Raw genomic sequence first — 23,920 nt, forward strand, 5'->3', positions numbered from 1 at the left:
ATGTATTTTTTTTTCCTGATTCTATTATATGAGCATATTTCATTGTTCATTTTCAGATATACTGGGAGTTAAGCATAAAAATAACAGTAACTATGTCTATGTAATGTGTGGAGTAGGAGGAAAAGGGGAACTTTGAAACAATTTCAGAATTAATAATGGTGTGCTATTCTTGGCACTGCTATTTTATACTAACTTCACAGAAAACTTTGAAATTGTTTAAATGTTTTCTGTTAGATGAACAGCGTTAACTGCACAAAGTATTGTATGTTCTTGTCAGAACAAGGGAAGGGGATTAATCAATTTCGCCTCCTTTCCCCTTCTTTCCCAAGTCTCTCCTTTTCTTCCTCCATCCCCACATTTCTGTGACATGCATTTTCATGTGACAGTAACTCTTACCCTCACATCCCCAGTAGCACTAAGCTTAGAGGCAGCAATCTAGCAATCACCACCACAGCCAGCTGGTGTGATTGTCTTGTCCTTACAAGGCATTTATGGATATGTGCCAGAGACTTAACATTAGTTCCAGATGAAACCCAGCCTGAACAGTCAATGGATCTCACCCCTAATAATAAGTCTAAGTGAGATACTTCAGCAGCTTGACTTGACAGCCATCATCAATCTCAATGCAGAAAGCAGTTCAGATCATTTACTGCTTAGACAGGTTGAGATCTTTCTCCATGATTCTAGTTAATCCACAGAATCACTCAGGTAAACTTAGCTTCATTTCTAAAACAGATGGATAGATGCTGGTTTTCCTGCCTCAGATGTTGTAATATCAAAAAGGGAAAATTTTCTGGGCTGAATAAGGTAGTGGTGCTCTAACAAAATCAAGCATCTCATCTGGATGGGCAAGGAAAGTGTGCAGCACCAGGAACTTTCATGGCTTTCACTGTGAGGACTCTCACACTCCGTGAGACAGCCTTGGCTCTCCAGCTCCCTCAAAGAGCCTGCTACCCTTGCTGTCACCCTCCTGCCTCCCACAAGTTAACATCTGCTAGTATGAATTAATGCCATTTAGCAATGCCTGACATACTCTACCTTCCTGAAAAGAAAGTTTCAGCCTGACACTCCAGGCAGTCTTCAGAGGTCTGCCTGAGGACAGAGCTGTCACTTACCTGCTCCCATTCTCCCAGGTCTCAGTCCTGATTCTGCTTCCTGAGGTCCTGCCACAGCCTCCCTAGGAACAGAGCATTTGTCACAGCCTCCTTGGCAGCGGCATGTCCTCACCCCACGCTCCTCTGGAGGGCTTGCACGGGGCTGTGCAATCTGCTGCACTGCCTTAATGCAGAGCAACGGGAAAATTCTTCCAGACCACATTTCAGGGTTTCTTTCTAATTTTTGTTTTTCCTAGACTAAAATCACAAGCAATTTCCACAGCCCCATCAGGCAAGGTATTTTAGAAAACACTAACAACCTACATGATATGATTATTGTAATAATGAGGTCTTTCATGGGGGAAGTCTATGAATAATTACTTCTAATTAAGTAGCTCATAGATGCAGTAAACCATTCATCAGTGCTTCAGTCCTGCATTACAGACTGCAATAATTTTTCTGTTAGTGTAAATGCTGAGCAAGAAAGTGTAATCAATGAAAACATTATTAAAGATTTGTGTCTCTGCTAGGAAACAAATTGAATATTTTTTTCTTGGTTTTGTTTTCCTTATTTGTTCTTGCAGTATTGGGCAGTAGTTTTCCTTGGCCAATGACTCATTCTGACTGCAGGACTATTTGAAAAACAGGAGTGAAGCAATAAGTACAATAGGAAGAATAAGGAAAAGAACAAGAAAGATGGGCTACATACAGAAAGTCATTGACTTTCTCTATCAAGAACACTTAACAAGAAATCTTTTCTAGAAAGTTCTGAGCCAAAGATAATAGACACAGAAAGCTTATTTTAGAGAGTTTTACAATCTGTGGACTGCCATTATACCTACCACATATAATTGAACCTTTCAGTTTTATAAAGTTGGTATCTTATGCCTTATTCTGGGACCAGATACTCCTGAACTGTTTAGGGGGTGTCTGGTGGCAAAATCATTTTAACAAATATGGTTGTGATTACTTGTAGAACAATAATACAAGAAACGATAAACATTAGTATAGAATTCACAGTAACTCAAAGACTGAATATTCATATATAAATAGACAAAGTTCTTCTTGGACCCAAGTGCACACACACTACACAAGAAAGAGAACCAGAGCACACAAAGGATTCTGGCAACATTACAGGCAAGAAAATGCATGGAGAAGCATGGCCGTAATATAAAATTTGAAAACACAGTGGCTGTGTTTTCAAATTTTACTTTTTTTTTCTAGAAACAGAATTTTGATCTTATTAATAATAGCCGAATGTTATACATGGAATAACCCCAGGAAGGAAATCTTTGTTGAGATTCTCCAGATCTATGCTGAGATTCCATATAAAGCCATGATAGACAGAAACTTCTGTGGTAGCTTAGATATTTAAAATTCAATTAAGAATCCATGCCCTAATATGCTTGGGATATGAGATAATAAGAGCAGGCTTTCACTGCTACATCCACAGTGAGTAAAATGGAAAAAATGTAAGCATACTTACACACTCCTTAGAGAAAAATCATAATTAGAAAAGGCAATAGCAGCAGATGTAAGAAGCAGTTTTTAAAATGCATCAACAATATTAAGGATCATTCAAAAGAATTTAAGTTCACAACTTTGTGAAGAAGAAAATATAAAAAATCAACTGTTTGCCCAGAAACAAAAACAATCAACCAAACAAAAAAGTGATAATGTAACCACAGCTGCATTTCCTGAAAAAAGTTCCTATTTTTTATGAGGTTTTCAAATTTTATGATAACAACAATTATAAATACAGCATTTTGAGTAGATGCCTACCAAGAAACCAAACCTTAAAAAAGGGAAGAGAGGCAAAAAAAAAAAAAAAAAACAGAAACAAAAACAAAAAACCCCAAACAAAACCAAAAAAAGATAGGGCAAACTGGTAAACAAAAGTCTCAGAATTTATGATAATATTCTTCCAACAGTTTTCCCGCCTATTTTGTAGTTTCACAGCATTCCAGTAGCCACTGCCACAGGAGATACTGAATACCCCACATTATTTTTTTCCCTCCTATGAATTGACAGAACCATAGCTGTTAATCTGAAGCAGAAACTAAACACCTCAACAGCATGCAAGTGCCTTCTTGCTCAGACGTGGAGAACAAGCATAATGTTGGTCATTGTGGGGAGTCCCTCCAACTCTGAGAAAGCAAATCAGAATTGGGTCTGTAGAATAAAGACTGCAAGTTGCCATTGATGTAGAAGAAAAAAATACTTACATGGCAGGTGAAAGAAATGATAAATCGTACCGCACAGCTCTCAGGTGTGAGATTGAAAGAAATATTGCACCTTTCTTTCCTTCCTTTTCCTTGAGTATCTTTGCCATCTGTAGTTATACACAAACACCAACCTGGAGACAGGTTTTTTAGTTTCAAATATATTCACACATCTCTGAAGCTATCAGTAATCTGCAATGCCTGGCCATAGCTCAAGGTGGAACACAGGACATGAGACTGAGATCTTTCTCATAGGATATGAGGCTGAGACCTACAGGAGACTACAGCTCTCATTGCTGAAAGGGACACAGAGGAAGGTCTAGCAGACAAATGAATAAAAACTTCTCTGTATCTGCAGTTACAAAAATAAGGGGCTTAACAGATGAACTAATGAAGACACAATGCTGAGCAGCAGTCACCCATGGCACAGTCCTTGTTTTAACAATAAGATGGACCCCCACTTCTGGCAAGCAAACTCCATTACCATAAGGTTTAAGAATCATTTTTAATGCAAAGGTCTCTGGCAATTTTAATGTAATAGTCAATATTCCATTGACAGAGCTGGCATAATGGAAACTGGTGTACAGAGGCCACCTCTGGTTTTATAAGCAAGACCTTTATAGGCTGCAAAGGTTGTAATGCTTATCAAAATTTTTTACTATGTGTCCTTCAGTATTTATTCAGCTTCATGAGTCCACAAGTGACTGAGTATCTTTTCTGGGTTTAATTCATATTCTATGTATTGAAACAGCCAATCTAAAGTTAAAAATCTGTCTCTAAGTGACAAGTTCTAAATCCTATCCTCAGGCAAACAATGATTTCTAATTCCTGTTTATCACTTTCACATTTTAAGCCAGTCACATTTAATTAAAACTGCAGAAGCAGGCTATTTGTTGTAAATCCCAGTATGGCAAATACATCAACACCACTGTAAAAAATAAATAACTCAATTCTGCTTTTACTTAACCAAGTTTTCAAGCACATCATGCATGATTTCTTTACCTAATCTTTGAAGTCCTCCAGAGATTAAAATAATATTTTAGGATTCTTGCAATCAGGTAAAAGAAATACAGTGGTGACACACATGAGAAAATATTTCATTCCTTCTTCAGTCAAATTTGCAGCATAATAATACAGTAGATTTTGAACATGCAAGTTTGAAAATGAATGCATTTCAGGTGCACTGAGAATAGGGGCTCCATTATCTCTATTGTATAATACCAGCTAGATTATCTTTATTGAGAAGAGCAGAAGACACTCTATAAAATTTCTTTATTGTATAAGAGCAAAAGACATCCTATAAAATGAGTCCAGGTATTTACAACATAAATTTATAACTCACTCTTCTTTATACTAGAGCATTATTATACCTCCCAAGTGTTTCTATACTAAAAGAGTGGCTACTTCCCAGCAAAGTGAAATTGATTTCGTATTTCATAAAAGAGAAAAAAAATCAATTTTTTTAAACTGCATTTTCAAAACCTTATAAAGATATGTATCAAGTCAAGGGACCAAAAATCCTTCTCACCTGATATTCAGGCTCAAGCAGTGACCAATAATGGAAGCTTAGGGATGTCCCTCTTTACTTTTTAAATTCTCACAAAATATTTAAAAAAAATATTTAGGATTTAAGAATTTATTTCATTGCATTCCTAACTGCTACAACTAAATGCATCTAGTTTTAGACTACAGTTATGATTTTTTTTCTGCAAATCATCCATTTATAGTAAATATCCCCCATTAATTATGTTATCCAAAACCACAAATTGTTTTGACTACAATGAATGAAAAGCTAGCTATGCTAGTGTCTCACTACATTACCTTTTTCATATTTCTGAAAAAAACTTTTCAAAGACCACATTATATGGGGTGTATATGGAATAATTCTGCCCTTCAACCCAAAGTGCTCTGTGTCATTTACTCACCCTTAAAAGAATCCACAGAAATTGCAGATTTCTATTCATGAGAATTTTAACACAATGCAGATTTCTGCTTCTCACATTTGTCATAGATTTCTGTATATGTCCAACTTACAACTATTTTTACCATCCTCCAACTAAAATTCCAGTACAAAATTGACACTTGACAGTAAGGTAATACCCTAAGGGTGCCCAACAGGACAGCAAACAATCTTAGGCTGTTTCTAGAAAAGTGACAAAAGCACATGTTTCAGGGTGGAGGCTCTTTTTAGTTTTGGGGTTTTTTGGTGGAGGGGAATGTTTTTTGGGGTTTTTTTTAAATTCAAAGTAGAGTTCTAAGTAAAGTCGTTTGAATTCTTCAAAATGAACATAATTGGCTTCTACTGAAAATAAGATGAGAATGTAAAAAACAGCAGGTGCCTGGAGATGAGAGCATTAAGACATGCTCTACATCTCCCACCTGAGTGGTTTTCCTAAAGTTGTTGTTAGCCACAATAACAAAAAAAGCATAACAACAATGATTTGAAAGAAATAAAGTTTTGTACAAGGGTCACTTGGTCATGTCCACACAGATCCTGTGATTGCTATGCCATTTCTTGGTATATAATTTAAGTTTGAAAAGCAGTTAAATGAAATGCAGTTAAAAAAAAATACTTGCACTGTGACCTCAAACAGAATGCAATTTTGATTTGATTTTAAATGTGTGATATCTGTGGTGTCTGATCTGCTTTTGTTCTTGTAGTGAGACCTTACTGACTGAAATCACTGTGTATATTCCCTCTACTGAAGTGAAAATGAACAAGGTGAAGAGGGAAGTGATGCATGCCTGTTGAACTACAAGAAATTTGCAAGAAACTGTTCACAGAAAAAGAGGATCTTCCACATGGAAGCTCAAAGTGAAAGGCAGCCCTCCATCTGGAAGGCTTAACAGATCTTGTTCTCCTGTTATTGTTTCAAGGGTGTTCTGGAGATGAATATTGAGTTCAAAATTAATTAGAACAATGATCATTTTTTCAAGCCCTTGATGCAAAGCTTCTGCTTGCCACCAAATTAATGACAATCTTTTATGGTAATAATCAAAGTAAGCAAGGACAACTCAAAGTCCCAAATTTAGACAAAAGATTACTTCTCACAGTAATAACTCACCAGGTCCTTAACCACTGCTTCCCCCAGGGAGCACTATAGAGAGTGATCTACAGAGTTTTCTCCAAGTATGGGAGCTAGTCCTCCTAGTCAGGACTTTCTAGTCATTCAACTTATTGTCCCTACTGCTGCTCTTCCTCTTGCCATTGAACTACAAAAACTTGTTTTCAAGGAGTTAATCTAAGTTCTCAAGTTTAGAGTGGGGCACATTGCAACACTGCAACAACAGCCTCTTGCAGCTTATATATACATTTAATTTCTTTTTTTTATCAGGTAATGTCCATGCAAGATTAATAGTGCTTTGAGACTGGCTCTGTTTTCTTTACCAACAGCTTTATTGCTCATTTTTCACTTAAGCACTGTATTCAACCTCCTATTGGAAACTCAAGGGAAGGGAAATGCCATATTAAACACAAACTTGTTCAGAGACGATAATCTATCTAGACACCAGAACTGGCCATAGGTTGTGTACATATTGCATTTTGGTAGGATCACACAGTTTTTTGCCAGTTCCCCAGGCTCAGTGATGCTCCTCCACCCACTCCAGCTGCATCTTCACTGAAGATGCCTCAGTTGTTTCCATACCATACTTTTGCAAGGAGACACACAAGGTTTGCATACTCTTGTTTACCCTGTCCTTCATGCATTTTTGGCGTGACAGACACCTGCTAAACCAGGGCTGAGGTCCTACCTGAACAAAAGGAAAGCCTATCCTTGGGTTTTCAGTTGCCTCATGGCTTCAAGACCCTGCCTTTCAGGCTACCAAAATAAAAGACCTACATAAGCAGAGGTCTCATGCAAGACATGACACTACATGAACACATTTGCTACCCTAGAAAACATTTCAGCTCACCTTTACTCACTAAGGTAAGTGCCCTACAGCAGTTAATAATGCCAGCAGTACCGTTTATAACTTTTCTTTTAAACCATGGTTCTTCTGCTCGTAGATGTGCCAGGAAATGTTGTCCATGAAGTCTCCCTATTTGTTCTAAAAATGCACAAACACAAGGGAAAAAGAAAGTATAGCAAGTAGCAGGAACATAGTAGTGGATGGAGACATGACTTAGGATAAGGTAGGGTTTTTAAGATCATATCATCCAGCACTTGCACCTTGTAAAGGTTCATTAACATGTCTCTTATGAAACCTGAAAATGGCAAGGATTGTTGCTGGAGATTATGCAAAGACTAAAAGTGTATCAGCCCTAATTGAGTAATCTCTATCCTCCTTCAGATTTAAAAGGCACAGTAAATAAATTCATGTACCAGAGTAGGTGGTATGAAAACATTGCTTCTTATTTTTTATGGGCAGTTATTTGGACTTTAATGTTACATGGAGAATCAGAGAATAACTTACTAAACATACCAGAGGACAGATGCCTGTTACAACCTTAAACTTAGATATGCTGTGGCCATCAATAATCATTCACCAGTTCACCAGTTCTCTTCTCTGTTAAAAAAGTATTAAGCTGATGTTTTAACTAAATTACTAACTTCACTAGATCCCTTTCCAGTTCCAGTTTTCACTTGACATTCATTTCACAGGGCATGTCTCAGCATTACAAGGCAGGCAGAAGTCCTTCACTGAATTACCCATGTCATTGAAAGCTGCTGCTCCAAAGCCTGAAGGGATTGTTGCCATCCAGCTCTCACTTTCACTCAGCAGCCCTTCAGTTCCAGGGGGCTCCCTGCTAGGATGCAGGTGGTTGTTCCCTACACAGGGCACCATTTACAGGGATTGAGAGACACAGACCATGTTATGCAAGCAAGGCCATTTTATTACACTAGTCACCAGTATTTATAGTTCTCTAATTTCCATACAAAATTTTCCATTTGGACCCCTTTGCCCCTGTTTCCATAGCAACACAATCCTTTTAGGTTATCAAGTCCCTGTTACATTCTTGTGCCAGCGATGTCCTTGTTACATCTTCTCTCATCAGAGTGGTCAGAGTGACCAGACACGATGTCTTCCCTTTTGTTCTTGCCTTGAGTTTATCTCTCCCACTGTAGCAGGTTTCCACTGTACCAGGGCCAAGAGGTCAGCAGCACTACCCAGCTCAGATTCTGCAGCTGTCTGATGTTCCACACTCCCCCTCTTTTTATAAAAACAGTAAAAGGTCACCACCATAAAATACTAATTTTGCTTCAGGCCAAATAAGCATCATGCATGTCTCTAGTCCTACTTTCACTCTACCATCTTCTTAGAGCACTTTGCTAACTACCTCACTTCAGTGCCTTCCTGACTGTCTCCTTGCAGCTCAGCTGGGGTAATCCATTATCACCTTCTGCTGGACCTCAAGGCTGACTTTGATATCATCACTTGCCCTTCTTCACTGTCTACAAATGTGCTGAAAGAAAACTGTACAAGTCTAAGTATTGCACGCGATATACAAGCTGTAAAAGAGCATCAGCAAACAGAAACAATACTTTAAAAACAAAAAAAAAACAGTTGGATATTCTGCAAGAATGTGTTTTTTGTCTTGAAGTGAAAAACACAGCAGGTTTCTCTCATATGTTTTTCAGTTGCTCATCTTTGTATCTTTACCTAGCAGGAGATCGCCTTAGAGTGGGATTTAAAGTCATTCTCCATATGATTTCATCCCCAGTTACAACATTGTTTTCATGGTTTCATGAGCAGTGGATCTTCTCAGTCTTGCCATGTATACAGAACCATATCTTGTCTTTCCTTATCCTTGTGGCTTTTTCCAACCAGCATCAGCTCTGCTCTTTTATGATAAACATTTCTTTCTTTTCTTAGACTCTCACAGCAGCAGATTTCATCTCAGGCCAACGAGAGAAACTGCGCAATAGAAAAGACTAGTCAAGAGTAAAATGGGTGGGGGAAAGAAAAGAGGATCAACTAAGACTACAAAAATTATTAGTCAAAATAAGGCACATTAAGGAGAAAATGGTTCAGATTAAGGGAAATAAGAAAAAAAAAAGTAAAGAGAATAAAAAAACCAAATAGCCTAAAAAAAAAAAAAACCTCAGCACCAAAGTTAAAAGAGGCTATGAGAATCAACTTAGATCCCCAAAAGCTCATACACATATGCTAACATGACTCCTCTGGGAACAGCATGGGAGTTGTGTGAGAAAAATATTTTACCGTATAAAGATCTCAGGATGACAGCAGGTCAGTGGTAAAACCACAACGATAATTTGCTTGGAGGGTGACAAGTCCTAGAAAAACAAGTGAGATAATCCCTTCTTATTCAGAAAAACAAAGCTTATGATTCACTGTATGAAATATAGAATCAATGGGTCAGAGCTCAACATTAAATCATCTATCTGTAAGCACTATGCCAACAAATGGAAAAGCAGACTTGAGGAAAGAAGATAATGAATTATACATAAGCATTTCTGCAATATTATAAGCATTTTTAAAAAGTAAGTATAGGAATGAAAGTGCAAACAATTTCTTTCTGTATGGTGAGCTCTACTTAACAGCCTGGTGTAACTGAAACCCTGCCTATTGCTTATCCATGTCCCCAGGGTGTGTGCAGAGACTGGAGACCAGCTCTTAGGAAGAAACATGCTGCACCATGGAAGAGTAAATGCAAGCAGGAGATTGCTTGGAAGGATCCCTGAAACACCCCCATTTTTCTTCCCCATAGCCAGTATCCTGGCAGTGTATTACTGAAATCTTCAAAAGGCAGGATTTTGGAACTTACATATATATATTTACGTACACCAAGAGCATCCATATATTTACTTATATCGCAAAATATTGGCATTATCAAACAAAGCATGGAGCATGGAGTCACCCAGGTAGTGGAGATCTTGACAAATTTGAAATCAGTGGGAGGTCTGTACAAAGCGGTATTTACAGTAACAGAGATGGAAAAGAAAGATTTGTAGGAGCTAGGTGTGTCCAGGTAAGTATACAATTTCAATTACCTAAGTTTAGGGACATTTTCTCCCTTGAAACAATACCCTTTTGTTTGTGTCTGTGTTTACCTAGTACGTACCTAATATGTCTTACTTTAATGCATTTTTCAGAAATGGCCAGGCTATGTATACTGGGCAAAGAATACAAAGCGGCTCCCTCCTACAAATGACACAAAAAACATGGGAACTGGAACCACAGATATTAATTATAAAGAGAATACATGCTCTGCAGGTGCATGGGCTTTCACTATGAAACACAATATTTTCATGGAAATCTCTACTCTTTCATGTGAGCAGGCCCTGCTGAGAGTTATGGCCATGTTGTATTACATATAGCTTCAGCAGAAAGGACATGCAACATCAATATCTCCCGTGTAAAGTGTGCATATCTTGCTTAGACTTTAATCTGTTCCATTTAAATTCATGACTCATTTCTTATGTGTAGCTGAGATTTAAGGAACTATATTTAAGTTAAAGACTGTGAAATTAAAATATTTTGACAAATCAAAATGGTTAGTGTTCAAAGTTTTCTACTTCAATAGCACCATAGTTTTTTAATATGCTAAAATTAGTCACCAAGTATTATTTGAAATTAGTCAGTGCTTTTAATTAACTGGTCTTTTCCCCATTAAAAAGAGAAATTTGAACAGAAATTTACATCAAATAGGCAACTCTCTAAAACCCTTACTGTATGTTTCATTTTCAATCAACTTCTCGAAAATTTCAGCCTGATGACCTAGATTGAGCTCTCCACAGCAGATCTTCCAGCCACACCTACATTTCCACAGCACTATGACCCTCTCTTTCTCACTCTGTCTCAGAACTGGCCAACATTTGGCAATTCCACCCCAAATGTGAATTATCTGAGGTGTTTATTCTTATGATAATATGGATATAGGCAGATCTACCCTATAACTTCTGTCCTGTAATGCTGTCTCCAAGCAAGAATCATGGTCCTACTACCCATATCATGCTAGATTACTGTCCTGAGGTGACACACATAGTTATGGCACAGAGTTATGACTTATTCCCACTATCTAAAAACCCACAGACAGTCCACCCCCACCCCCAAGTAGGACTGCAGACACTGGTTTCCAAGACAATTTATTTCTGTAACAGTAAGAAGTGGGGGTGACAGAGACAGGTCAGCAAACTATTTGTGAGCAAGCTGAGCCTTCTGGCAGACTAGGTTTTAGGGACCCTAACTCTGCCACGTCAGAAAAAGCACTGCAACCTCCCAGCTGCATGTTCCCATATGGATTCCAAGAGGCTTGTGAAAAAAAGACTTCAGTGACAGCTGATAGGATCAGTAAACACCAGTCCAGCAAGTATATGCACCACCTAAGAAAAACCACAGCCATCAGCTTACACCTGCATCTGGTGGCAGGAGATGGTTGGGTTGCATGGCAGTTTCTGCATGGAGTCCAGGAAGCTGTGATGTGCTGATTGTTTTATTTTCTCACCTATACAGCTTTGCAAAAGATGTCCAGATATGCAAGAAAAAGATATTGTCTCTAGTTTTGACCCCACTCTCTATGTGCTTAAAGGTGCTGGAAAATTGATAAACCTACAATGCAGGAGTTGCAAAGTGAGGAGATACAGACGCTGGTCCAGCAGAGAAGGGAGCTGACTCAGCAGGCCTGGCACCAGTAACAGAGAGATTAGATTAATCTAGAGCCAGAAGTGGGAAATAGTTCTTTCTCAGCAGCCAGCCTGCAACAGTAGTTTCTGGTTTATGAGCCCTCAGGGAGAGCTGGATCGAGAGCAGCTGTGAGAGCTATTTGTCAGGAGTATTTGGTCTGATCCTGAGCCTTCCCTTATTTTTCGCCACTTACAGTGAAAGCTAAAAGACATAAATTCTGGGCAAACTTAGCTGTCTCAGGGGGAACTGGGGCTGGAGTGACCTCTCTGGCAAATCTGTTGCCTCTCAGGTTCCAAAAGAGAGCCTAAAATACGCTGGAAACTCCTCTAGGGCAGGTGAGTGAGCAGGATTCAGCTGAGCATCCTGCAGTAGTTGGGATTTGGCAAACTAAGATTCTCAAGGCATAGTCCTAAATATTCCTGGGAGCTGCTGAGGTTAATGGTGGATGTGTGTTTCTTCTGATGAGTATCATACATGGGAAAAGGAGGCACCTCTGTTCAGTTTGTATTTTTCTGTCCTGCAGAAAATAAGGCTTTTCTAAGATATGTTTTCATCAAGGCATCACCAGCTTGGATGTCAGGCTCAGCTCCTCCTCAGAGGCCAATCTGCACCCCACCCACTATGAACACCTTTCCATGAACACCCAATACACTTGGGCTTTACCAGCTCTAAGAAAGGAACCAGACAGTTAGAGCTGCCTCATATGGCAAGGATTTGTCAAAATTATTTTCTATGTACAACTTCAGACAAGTCAGCACTTAAAACATGGGGAAAAAAAGAATGAATTAATTTAAAGATTTTTCCAAAATATCTATTCATGCAGTACGTGACAGGACATAACACCTACCTAATACTATAGAACAAAAGTTTTTTCCTTCCACAGACAGTCTATGTATGGATTTTGAAAAGAGCAGAGGCAGACAGTCTTAGGAAACAAACCAAGAGAACTCTCACCACTGCATAGAAGTCTGCATAGTAGATCAGAGAAGTGAGATTATTAGGATGTAACGGGGTCTCCAGAAGGATGCCTGCATCTAAGGAGATACCTGTAGCACTGTCTTCCCTGAATATAGTGAGATGTCTTGCAGATCTTTGTCTTGTACCTCCAGCGGCTGCCTGGAGACATCATTTACAGCTGTTTTTCTCATGCCTTCAAAAAACCCACACAAAGTTTCTCTCAGGCAGGCAGAGAAACCCTTGCAATCGTGGCCACAGAGGCTGGTATGCAAAATTTCTCAAGTTAAAATTGTGCTGTAGAACATTACTTCATAGTCTAGACTTATCACTTCTGCAACAATTTAATCAAGGTTACATAAGCTACATAAAGCTCTTCACTATAAGAAGATAAGCCTTAAAAGAGTTTTGTAATAAGCATAATAGCATATACTGATGGGTGGGGGGGAAAAACCAAAAGCATTTAGTTTCCATAGCAATAGGAAAATTGTGACTAGTTTTCAAGGCCTTTGCTTTCTTTCTTTTATTGTTATTGCTGGTTGTAAAATATCTGAAGGAACAACAGCTAAAGTACCTCTACTCTAGGAGATACGAGAATCCATCATTCAAATTACAAAATCCATCAAGGATTAGTTTCCAGGAGTCCGGCTTAGTGTTGCTTGAAAAATTACTTAAGCAGCCCACAGGTGGGAATGGACATATAGTGCAAGAAGAGCTAGGCAAATGCAACCAACCAGCAGCACTGAAGCAGTAACATTAGATTTCAAACAAATATAATCTTTAAATTGAAATGTTCTCAGGACTCATTTTATTGTACGGACCAATTACACAGAGCCTCCTCCAGCCAACATTATAAAAAAATCCACCTTGAAATTTATCTGAGACTCTTCCAGCTAAGCCTGTTCTGTGTTTGCTGAAGGTGGCATGGGACCTTTCATCCCCTGTGTACTGGTATGCAAGGAAGATTGATCAAAGGCCAGGCAGGCAAGGTGAAGAGACACAGATGCAGAAGAGCAGCTCCACCAAGAAGGGAAGCCTTCCTCTTATTCTCCCTTTAGGTCTCCAGCATCAGTCCAGCTGTTGTATGAAATTGGTAAGCCCCTGAGACTTCTGCTGCTACCTGGCCTCTCTGTGAGCTGGTTGTGGGACTGCCAGCCTTATGCCACTGGGAAAGGTTTATGGAGTCCCAGATCATTTCTACACAGTCCCAATCTGTTGCAGTTTGAATTTATTTTATTGATACCTTGTTAAGTGGTTCATTCTGTTGTACCATGTTCTACCCAAGCCGGCTTATCCCTGGGTTTTACCCTCCCTCAAAGCTGTCCCTTATGCCATTCCCCACTTGTGTTCAGCTCTTTCCCGGCCTGTCAAGGTAACCCAGCCCTTGATTCCACATGCTCCCTGCCACTTAAACCTCAGGCCAATCCCTATCCGGAACACCTTTTTGGAATTCCCCTCTTCCTGGAAGCCCCATTGGCCCATGTGACCCATCCCCTCCACCCTCCTACCCCAATTGGCCCCAGACACTTGATGTCATCCCCTGGCTCCTGAGGGGATTCTGGGGATTCCCTATTGGTTAGCTCTTTGTATCCACCCCCTGACTTGTATCTGTACAAAACCCCTTGTGCAGGAGTGCCCAGGGCTTTTTGTTTTGGCTCTCTCCAGCTGGAATAAACCCTTCCTTGTAGAGCCTCGAGACAGAGAGCCTCCTCCTTTCTCTTCTACCGGGTCCCTGTAATGGCTTGTGTCTGGCACCACAGAGCAAGTGGCTCTAAAGGTTTTGCCTCTGGTAAATCCCCATACCGAGGCAGTTCACCACTCCTGGCGTGGTGCTGGAGTTCTAAGAGCTAGCCTGGCTGTCACTTCACCAGTCATCTTTCAGGATGTTTTTATGAACGTGTGTGAAAAACAGAGATGGTACAAGACAAGACCATCTGTAGTTCTCGTTGTCACTGCTGTTGTTACATCCTTGAAGTGCATGTGGACTTTGTGATGGAACTGGCTTCCATCTCTCTTCACCACTATCAAACAGTGAAGGGTAAAAAGCATTCCTTCTTATAGCAATGCACTACTTAGTTCTCCATTTGTATGTAAACTTAGTACACTTAATCTACTTAGTCTGACATGGCAAAGACTCAAATGGCTGGTAGAGGGCAAGATGGCAGTTCTGCTTCAGTCTCAAGTCAACAAACAATTTATCATTTTTCTGAGTACTTTGTAGGAGGGAAACGGGTGTTGTGGGATAAAACTCCCCTCTAGAAAGGGAAAAACACTGAGCTGGAACAATGGAGTAGATTAAAAATTGTATTTGTTTGACTAAAAGGTGGGAGAGATTATTTACCACTTCTGTAAAGAAGGGCACTTTTACTTAGGCTTTGCCATGATAAGTTCTGTGATTAAACTCTGAAAAACATGTGGAAGACATTTGAAGAATTTGTGTACCCCTCAAACATTAGAATTTTCTTTTTGGTTTAAACTAAAAGAATAGTCTTTTTTTTTCATATCAGATACTGATGAATTTGAGGTTATGTTACATCAGTATTTTCTAAGACTAAGCTTGTGCAGGTCATTGGTATGAGTTATTTCTTGTCTTGGGAATTGTCTTTGTGTCTACTTTCTCCCATTTCATTTAAGTATTTTACATTGGTTCTTTGGCTGTTTAAAATGGCACATAATTACTTACAGTCTAGGACCCAACAGAACACTCAATCACTTCCTAATGTATGAGTGTTACAGGTTTACTAGAAGGTAATAAAAAAATCCAAAAATGTCACCTGGCTAATTGTTTAATAATACTCATGCATTCATTATGCTACATCCTGCCACAGATGCTGATAAAATGGAACACAGATGAATAGCTGTAGGCAACTTGCAGAGAAAAACTTCAACCCCCTGGTTCAAATCTTCCCATCTTCAGAGTTTGCCCTGTGAGCACAGAGTGTACTGGGGAGCTGGATGTACACAGCAGTGGACAAAGCTGGTAATATCACCTATTGTCAGTCTCCTGACATTTCCATTGAAAGACCGTTTTGGTTGTCTCTGCCTAACTATTTGGACTAAAATATTCTATGCCAGGTTCTATGCCTGAGGCTGGGTTTTATTGGAAGCATTGCAGGGAAAAAATACTTTGCCGTGTCAGAAAGCAGAGTTGGAGGAGGGGAATGCATTGCTTTTTCCACATTACCCAAACAGTTTAATTAACTAAACTGGAATCTGCTTTACCACTGTTCTTCTCAGCCCTTGCAAGGTGCTGCAGCTGATCCTGTGGCTGGGTGTGTGTGACTGTGGGAAAAAAAAAAACATCTGGATGATGAAAATTGCTGTGGAACAGGTGTGTTTGAGTAAATCATGTTTCAGATCTCCATTTTTGTTTCAGTGCCTCTTTTTCAGCTAGAAAAAGAGGCTAGCTCTAACAATTTAGAGAGGAATTGGTATCTCACAGCAGAGAAGGAGGACACAGTATTGAGATGAGACAGAAAGAATATGCACTTGAGGGAGGAAAGGAGAAAAGGAGAAAGTGAGAAAGGGAGGGAGAAGGCAGAGGGGAAGTGAGTAACACAGCCTTGGGCTTGCAGCAGACAGCAGTCTCTGTTTCAGACCCTGATGGAGAGAGAGATCACCAGGTTCCCTACCCTGTCCCTGCTAGCAGAAGCTTATATTGTCCTCATCATATGGCTGCTCTGAGAACAGAATGAGTTGTTATTAAGATAAGGCCAGTGATGGAGATTTGTGTATTGGAACTGAAATACTGAGTACCATTGATTGTGACCCTGCCATGTTAATATGGACAATATGATTCCTCTATAGCAGCATTGGTTTCCTCAGTTCTTGGAATGGTTAGATCTAAAAAATGTGCAGGATAAAAACATAAATTGCAAAGTCAGTTATATAAAACTAGATTAAAGACTGATTCTGTTTTTCTCATCACATGCCACGTGAGACTGATACATTTAATTTCTCACATCAGTTAGCCACCAAATTCTATTTACATGCTTGGAGCAGAGACAAACAGGACCAATAGTCTATAATGGGCTGAGAGGAAGAGTCTGAGCATTTCTCAGTTTACCTGGCATTTGCCCCTTCTCAAAAGTATGGGGAGTATTGTTTTTGCGTCTATGATTTAAAACGAGACAGTTGGTAAAATTACTGGTAAATGCACGTGTATATATAATTTACCAGTAGTCTTAATTTCAAACCTCCATTTTAAGCTCTTTCAATAAAGAACAAATTTCTTTCAACAGACTTTTTTATTTCTATTTCCCTACTTATCAGTGCAGCAGGCAGTGAATGCTGGAGTCCTCTCTCCTTTACTTTCTCCCACCCTCCCTCACATGGAGGATGTATTTACAAATCATGTTCTACAGGAGACTTCCAGACTCTAAACAACCATAAGCAATGCAATGAATCACAAGCACAGACATAATGCATACACAGGAAGCTACTGAAATCACTCAGAAAAGTAACTGAAAAAAATAAACATGTTCTTTGGTGGTGTTGGACGTGATGGAGAGGCAGGAAATGCTCATTTCTGAACCTGTTCACTCTGACTTATTTGAGGAATTGCAAGGAAAACAGCTAGCAATTGTACACCTTCCATGTGATGTTTTTCATCAAATGAAGGATGCTAGCCAGAGACTAACCACTTCATCAGGTGTCAGGCTCAATGTGCTCTTCCCCAGCTCTTAAGGAAATGTGCTCTGCAGTCACATTGGTTAGGAGGAGGGAAAAAAAAAAAAAAAAAAACAAAAAAGCTTATTTTTAGTGATAGACATTTGAATCACTCAGATTTCCGGCAATTCAGAGGCCGGCAGCCAGCCTTCAGGCCGAGCATAGCAGGTGGGGATTGGTGTGAGGTGCTGGGCAGCAGGAAGGAGCCAGATGGCCGCCCCAGAGCCTGGCTCCCGGTGAGCCGCCTCAGGGCCCGAGGGCCCGGCTCTAGGGGAGCCGCCCCAGAGCCCGGCTCCCGGTGAGCCGCCTCAGCGTCCGGCTCCAGGGGAGCTGCCCCAAAGCCCTGCTCTAGGGGAGCTGCCCCAAAGCCCGGCTCCCGGTGAGCCGCCTCAGCGCCCGGCTCCAGGGGAGCTGCCCCAAAGCCCGGCCCTAGGGGAGCCGCCCGGCCCTAGGGGAGCCGCCCCAGAGCCCGGCTCCAGGGGAGCCGCCTGAGCGCCCGGCCCTAGGGGAGCCGCCTGAGCGCCCGGCCCTAGGGGAGCCGCCTCAGCGCCCGGCCCTAGGGGAGCCGCCTGAGCGCCCGGTCCTAGGGGAGCCGCCCCAGAGCCCGGCTCCAGGGGAGCTGCCCCAAAGCCCGGCTCTAGGGGAGCCGCCTGAGCGCCCGGTCCTAGGGGAGCCGCCCCAGAGCCCGGCTCCAGGGGAGCGGCCTCAGCGAACAGCGGCCGCTGCTGCAGGGCCACGGGCGAGGACTCGGGGAGAGGGAAGAGCGCTCTCTGAGCACGGACCAGCCAGCCTGCTCCTATTCAAGTGCCCTTTCATTAGAAAGATAATCAGATTCGAAGTCAAAAGCAGTTGTGCTGGATATTTTTATTTCGTAACGCACCCCAAATTGTATATTTATGAAGAGATGACATTTAACAAATCAAACAGAAATGTCCATTTAGGCAGTATTCGTTTCAGCTGTGTATGCACTTTTGCAACCGAGCATCTTTGGGACCCGCTGCACCCATTCCTGCAGCTCTTCACAGGCAGCCAGATCTCCTCTATTGAAGTGCAGTGTCATTTGCTCAGTGCAGCCTGTGAGGTGACTCAGGTCCAGTGTGCTCATCAAAAACAATATGAATATATTAATAGGACACAGATTTCAGGCAATTACCTGAAGCACAGTGCAAGTCTTGACAGAAATTATTTTCCTACACATTAAAAAGATTGAGAGCTAAAAATCAGTTAATGGTAAAATGGAAAAATATAAAAGAATACCACAAATAAAACCCATCTCTGCTGTGGGCATATTTCTCTTTAGTGCAGAGATCATTTCCAGAAGCTGCAGGATGAAATAATTTTGAGTCTGCCAGACAATCTGTGACACAAAAGCCTGGAGTGGAATGATAACCAGAGAAAAGCACTTTATTCCCTTTACGTGATATATTTGTTTTCCCATCAGAAACCACAGAGCCATGATAAGCTGATGTTAGAATTCTGCAGCTCTTTCCTTATGATGGATTGTTAAGGAATAGAATATAGCTATATTAAAAACTTGTGGCGGTGAAGATTAGCCATCCCTGTCCAAGAAGGGCTCTTTTTAACCACACAGGGAGCATCTCTTGGGTGTGAGACAGCAAATGGCATACACAGGTTTTGCAGTAGACTAGTGTAGGAAGGTGAGCAATTCTGGTAACTAAGAAAGGGCTTCATGGAGCTCATTGCTATTCTGGGGCTGCAGTTGTTTTCTAGTTTTATAGGAACATTTCTTCTTCTAATGCAATTTCCAGCAGATTCCCTGCAAACAGCTCATTTCCTTGAGCCACGGGTGAGAGAGGCATTTCTGACCTGAAAACAATATCTGACCTAAAAATATCTCAGAAAAGAATGGGGAAGTGAATTGGGAAAGGTATTTTTGTAGAAAACAGTCTAATCAATCTTTCTTTCTTTCCATGGTGTGTTGAGTGTCTTCCAGACACTGAAAACCCACAGAAAAAGACAGTCCTCTCTGAAGCAACACACAGCAGAAGGTGCTGCTCTGAAGTGTTACTGCATGCTTAGCAGAAGCAGAGAAGTGGTTTATCATGTAATGCAGCACATAAAGCTCTCATTTGAATTTAAGTGACAAACAGGGTTAGCAGTCCAAATGAACCCAGGGAAATTTGAGCAGAATTTAATTAATGACTTAAATCAATAATGAAACTACCTATGTTAATCTTTTAAAAACAGTCATTAATTTTTTCCTAAGCTCAGTCAGTACATGGATAAACAGGCAAAGTCAAAACATTTTTTTCTTGAAGTTCCATACCATGGAGATTTTCAAGCTGCAGTGAACTAGCTAGTGAGATATTAATTACCTTTTCTTTTAGCTAAGCATAAGGGGATACAGCAGAGGAAAAGAGAGATGGAAATTAATAAGTATGTATCAGTGTAAGTAAATTGGACAATTTTAATTTCCCCCTCCCCCGCAAAAAAAAACTGAAAGTAAACACATGGATCTTTTTCTAATGCTATTGCACCTAATTCTATCTTGTGGTTATCAGGAAAATGCACTCAATTGCAAATAAAAGAAAAGTCATTCACTTGAGTCTGGAAATAGAAGAGATTTGAAGTTTCTTTGAATGCAGTCCATTCTTTGAAATTGCAAAACTTCCTTCTATGTGAATAATCTTTGTCAGTACTGAATTAATTTTATCCATATTAATATGGGTTGACACCATAAATTCATTTTTAAAGTCAGTGACCAGATTTTTTTCTGTGCACCTACTGAATATGAATATCACAAAGCATTTGCATTTTTTTCTTTTCCCACTCCTTTCTTAGCATATATATATATATATTACAGAAAATTTTAGAGGAGAAATAAAAGCTCCTTCAACATTTTCCCCATCTCCAAAGTAGTTTACACCACATAACAGGTCTGTTTGCCACTTTTGCAAACACTTAAGTAGCATTGTGATATTCTCCTCTTTGCCACTGTTTGGTATACAGCTTTTACCAACTACAGCACAGTACTCTTTTATTTTGTCCATCAAAGAGTTCACGACCCTCATTGCTCAAGGATGCTGGGTATGCACAATTCCCAGTGTGCCTTTTGCTCTGAGTTGTGCCAGGTTTGTGCCCAATGCTGAAGCTCAGTTCTTTAGGATACATTCTGAGAAATTCTGCTCTTCAAAGGATTTTGAGGAAAAGAAACCCACCAAAATTTCTGAGTAGCTTCTCAAAAGACAGTCATAACTGAAACTGAAGCATTAAATCTTTCTCTAAGCTACCTCACGTGCATGTTTCTGAACACCAGCAGAGCAAAAGGACCCTGCCTTGCACAGCCTCCACTTGAAAAAAACATGGCTAGAAATTGCAGAAGCTGATTTGTCAAGAAGCAAACTCAGTTTACAGCAATGCAGTTGTTCGATCTGCTGCAGACTAACAGAATATTTGACTGAGGTCAGGTTTCCAGAGTACACAGCAAATGCAGACCTCTAGACCTAGCTCTTCAGAAAGTCTTGGAATTGTTTACATCTTGTGGTATTTTCTGATTCCTTTTATTGATCTAGTAAACACAGGAAAAACAAAAAGCATGATGATTTAAATTTAAAGTAGTCAGCTTTCTGTCATTGATTAATCTATTTAGACATCTAAAGGAGTTTACATACTGAAGATGCAAAAATTCCCAGATACAGTGTTTTTTTTAGACCCCTGAAAACACAGGTTGTTTCAGTATGATTAGAGGTATGGAAATAAACTGATGCAAAAGTGGAAATGTAAGTTATAAGTTCAACAGTACACTCTAAACATACAGCTATGTTTAAAGGTCTAAAATCAATTGTTTGGAATAACCTTTAGTCTAAAATCAGACAATTAACCTAGAAATAAAAGTCTTATCAGTCTAGAGTGGTTCATATTATTGCACATTACCTTATCAAAGTTCCTTCACAGTGACACTCATTGCCTGGTACAATTTCTTTGCACTTGGTGTGCAGGGTACTCAGTTTTCCTGTGGGAAAATCTATCTGTAGCTCTGTGCTGCCAAACACAAATGAAGAATTGCTATCCTTAACAGCTGAAATAGACAAACAGTCTATTTGACTGAAAGCATGCCACCTCTTCTGCTCAGGTGTTCTGCCAAGTTGCATGAAGGGCCACATGTTACATCTGGGTCAGGTCGTTGGTGGTCACTGCCCTTTGCCTGGATCAAACCCTCTCCCTACTCAAAGCCATAACAGTGCTTTGTTAATCATAAATCATGAATTCTACTTCCAGACAAATAACGGGAGGAGAAACATTAAGAGTACCCTTAATCTTTACTGTTACTTTTTTGATACACAAAAGTAAAACAAAGTCAGGTTTTAACATCAGCCACTATGAAAAAGTACACACAGATTTACATGAAATGGTGCAGCAATTCCCCAGAAAGGAAAAGTTATATCTGAATAATCAAATTAAGGTTAGTATGGTGATGACATTGCTATAATACAATAACATATGACACAACCTTTGCAGTTACACAACACTTGCTAGATTCTATCCCTCCTTTCCCCTGTTATTGGAAGCTTTGTTTCATATTTGATCTTTTCTCCACAAATCAGGTCTACAGGTATGAAATTCACAGTGTCTGTGAGTAAAACAACTACATTAAACCAAACAATATTAGGCCTAAGATGGCATGCTGACTGTGAATGGAGAGAAAAGAGGTAGCTGGAATACCACAGACAGTAACAGAAGACTGACCACAGATTCATTTTAGTCTGTCTTTGTGCAGTGTGGAGTACAGTCCCTGTGTCATATTGGCTGGGGAGTTGACAGATGAGAAAAGCACTAAAGGGCATTATTGTCTCTCCCATCATCCTGTCTTTAATGATCACACATTCAAACCAGTAATCTGTGGTGGTGCATGATATGAGATGGCACAAAATTGCTTCAAGTAATGTGGGTAATGTCTGACATAGAGGGAATAGCTTAGATCAGTGTTTAAAATTTAATTTCCTAGACATTTCAAATTATTCTTCACTTAACACTAATTTAATATTTAGATATAAGTCTCCTCAGGGAAGGGGAGAGGGAGGAAGTGTGACTGTGGTGCCAATGACTGGGTGGTTAGAATGAAACAGCTAATCTAGAAAGTCAAAGCAATATAAAAGACAGATTTAAAGCAACTGTACTTATTGGCTCGAGTGGAAAAATTACACAGATGATTCTACTGTTTTGAAATACAATTTTTGAATTGAATGTCATAAACCTTATTGCTGGCTCAGAAGATAGAGAGGTATCATTCTGCACCCAAGCTGTATAACCCTGAATTTCTTAGCTACTAAGATCCCACTCCTAAAACATCATGTCTCTGTTCTTACTAGAGCCTGTAGCAAAACCAGGAGGCAAACAGTAGAGGCTATTCTAAAAAGAAGAAAAAAGAGGGGCACAAACCCAAAAATTCTTCCAGTCTTTCTGGTTATTTTTGTAACAGAGATTTACTGTCTCCTCAAGAACCAATTGAAGCAGATTGCCATCTTCCAGATGTAAAGAACTAAAACGAACCAACAATATTAAATTATTCTGAAGGTTAAAAAAAATCTGTAATCATGTTGCTGCAGGTGGAATACTGAAGAGAAAGTCTGAAAGGAAGTGGAAGTACAACTTGTACCAGTTTTTCCCCTGTTCCCTATGCAGGACCCATCAGAGAAATGGACTGCAGTGAGAGTGATGGGCTGATCACTAGAGATTGAACATCTGTAGTCCCTTCATCTGAAATATGGATACAATGGCCTAAATATCATATTCTCTGTGGATAGTTTCACCTGTGCTGGTTCTTTTAAGAGAACTGAATGATTGCAGTTATCTCCACAGCAGAGATGTCCAGCTTTGCATGTGATACACAGACCCTGGAGGAAGTTTGGACGCCAAAGCCAAATTCTGCTACTCTCCCTGAAAACAAAATAAGCCTAAAAGAAGGAAGAAGGCTCAAAACTTCCATAATCAAGCCATAGGAATCCGCTGCTATGTGACATTTAGTGAAATGTTTCTCTCCTGTTCTCAGGGGAGCCTGTGCAATGTAGGATGTCTGCTTCTGCTTTCTTCTGTTCTGCTGGGCAGAACAATCCCACCAGAACACCTTCTGTATCTTACATGCTTACCATGTATCTCTGAAAGCAGTGCTTTGTAGCAAGACCTTTCCTAATGCAAGAAAGTTTTTAAAAAATTTTACAGTCAACACAAAATCAACCCACATATTTTCAAGGGTGGTATTTAAATGTAACAGCAATTCTTTGTCATATCGTCAAGAGAGTTTTCTGTATATTTAGAAACTAGGCGGCCAAAAATAGAAGAGTAAGTCTAATATTACTCTGCTCTCTTGACATGTAAGCCATTACAAAACCAGTTTAATCTGAATTTTTAAACTTATGTAATTCTTTTTCTTTT

Source organism: Serinus canaria, chromosome 4 (genome assembly GCF_022539315.1).
Source record: "Serinus canaria isolate serCan28SL12 chromosome 4, serCan2020, whole genome shotgun sequence".
NCBI classification, from domain to species: Eukaryota; Metazoa; Chordata; class Aves; order Passeriformes; family Fringillidae; genus Serinus; species Serinus canaria.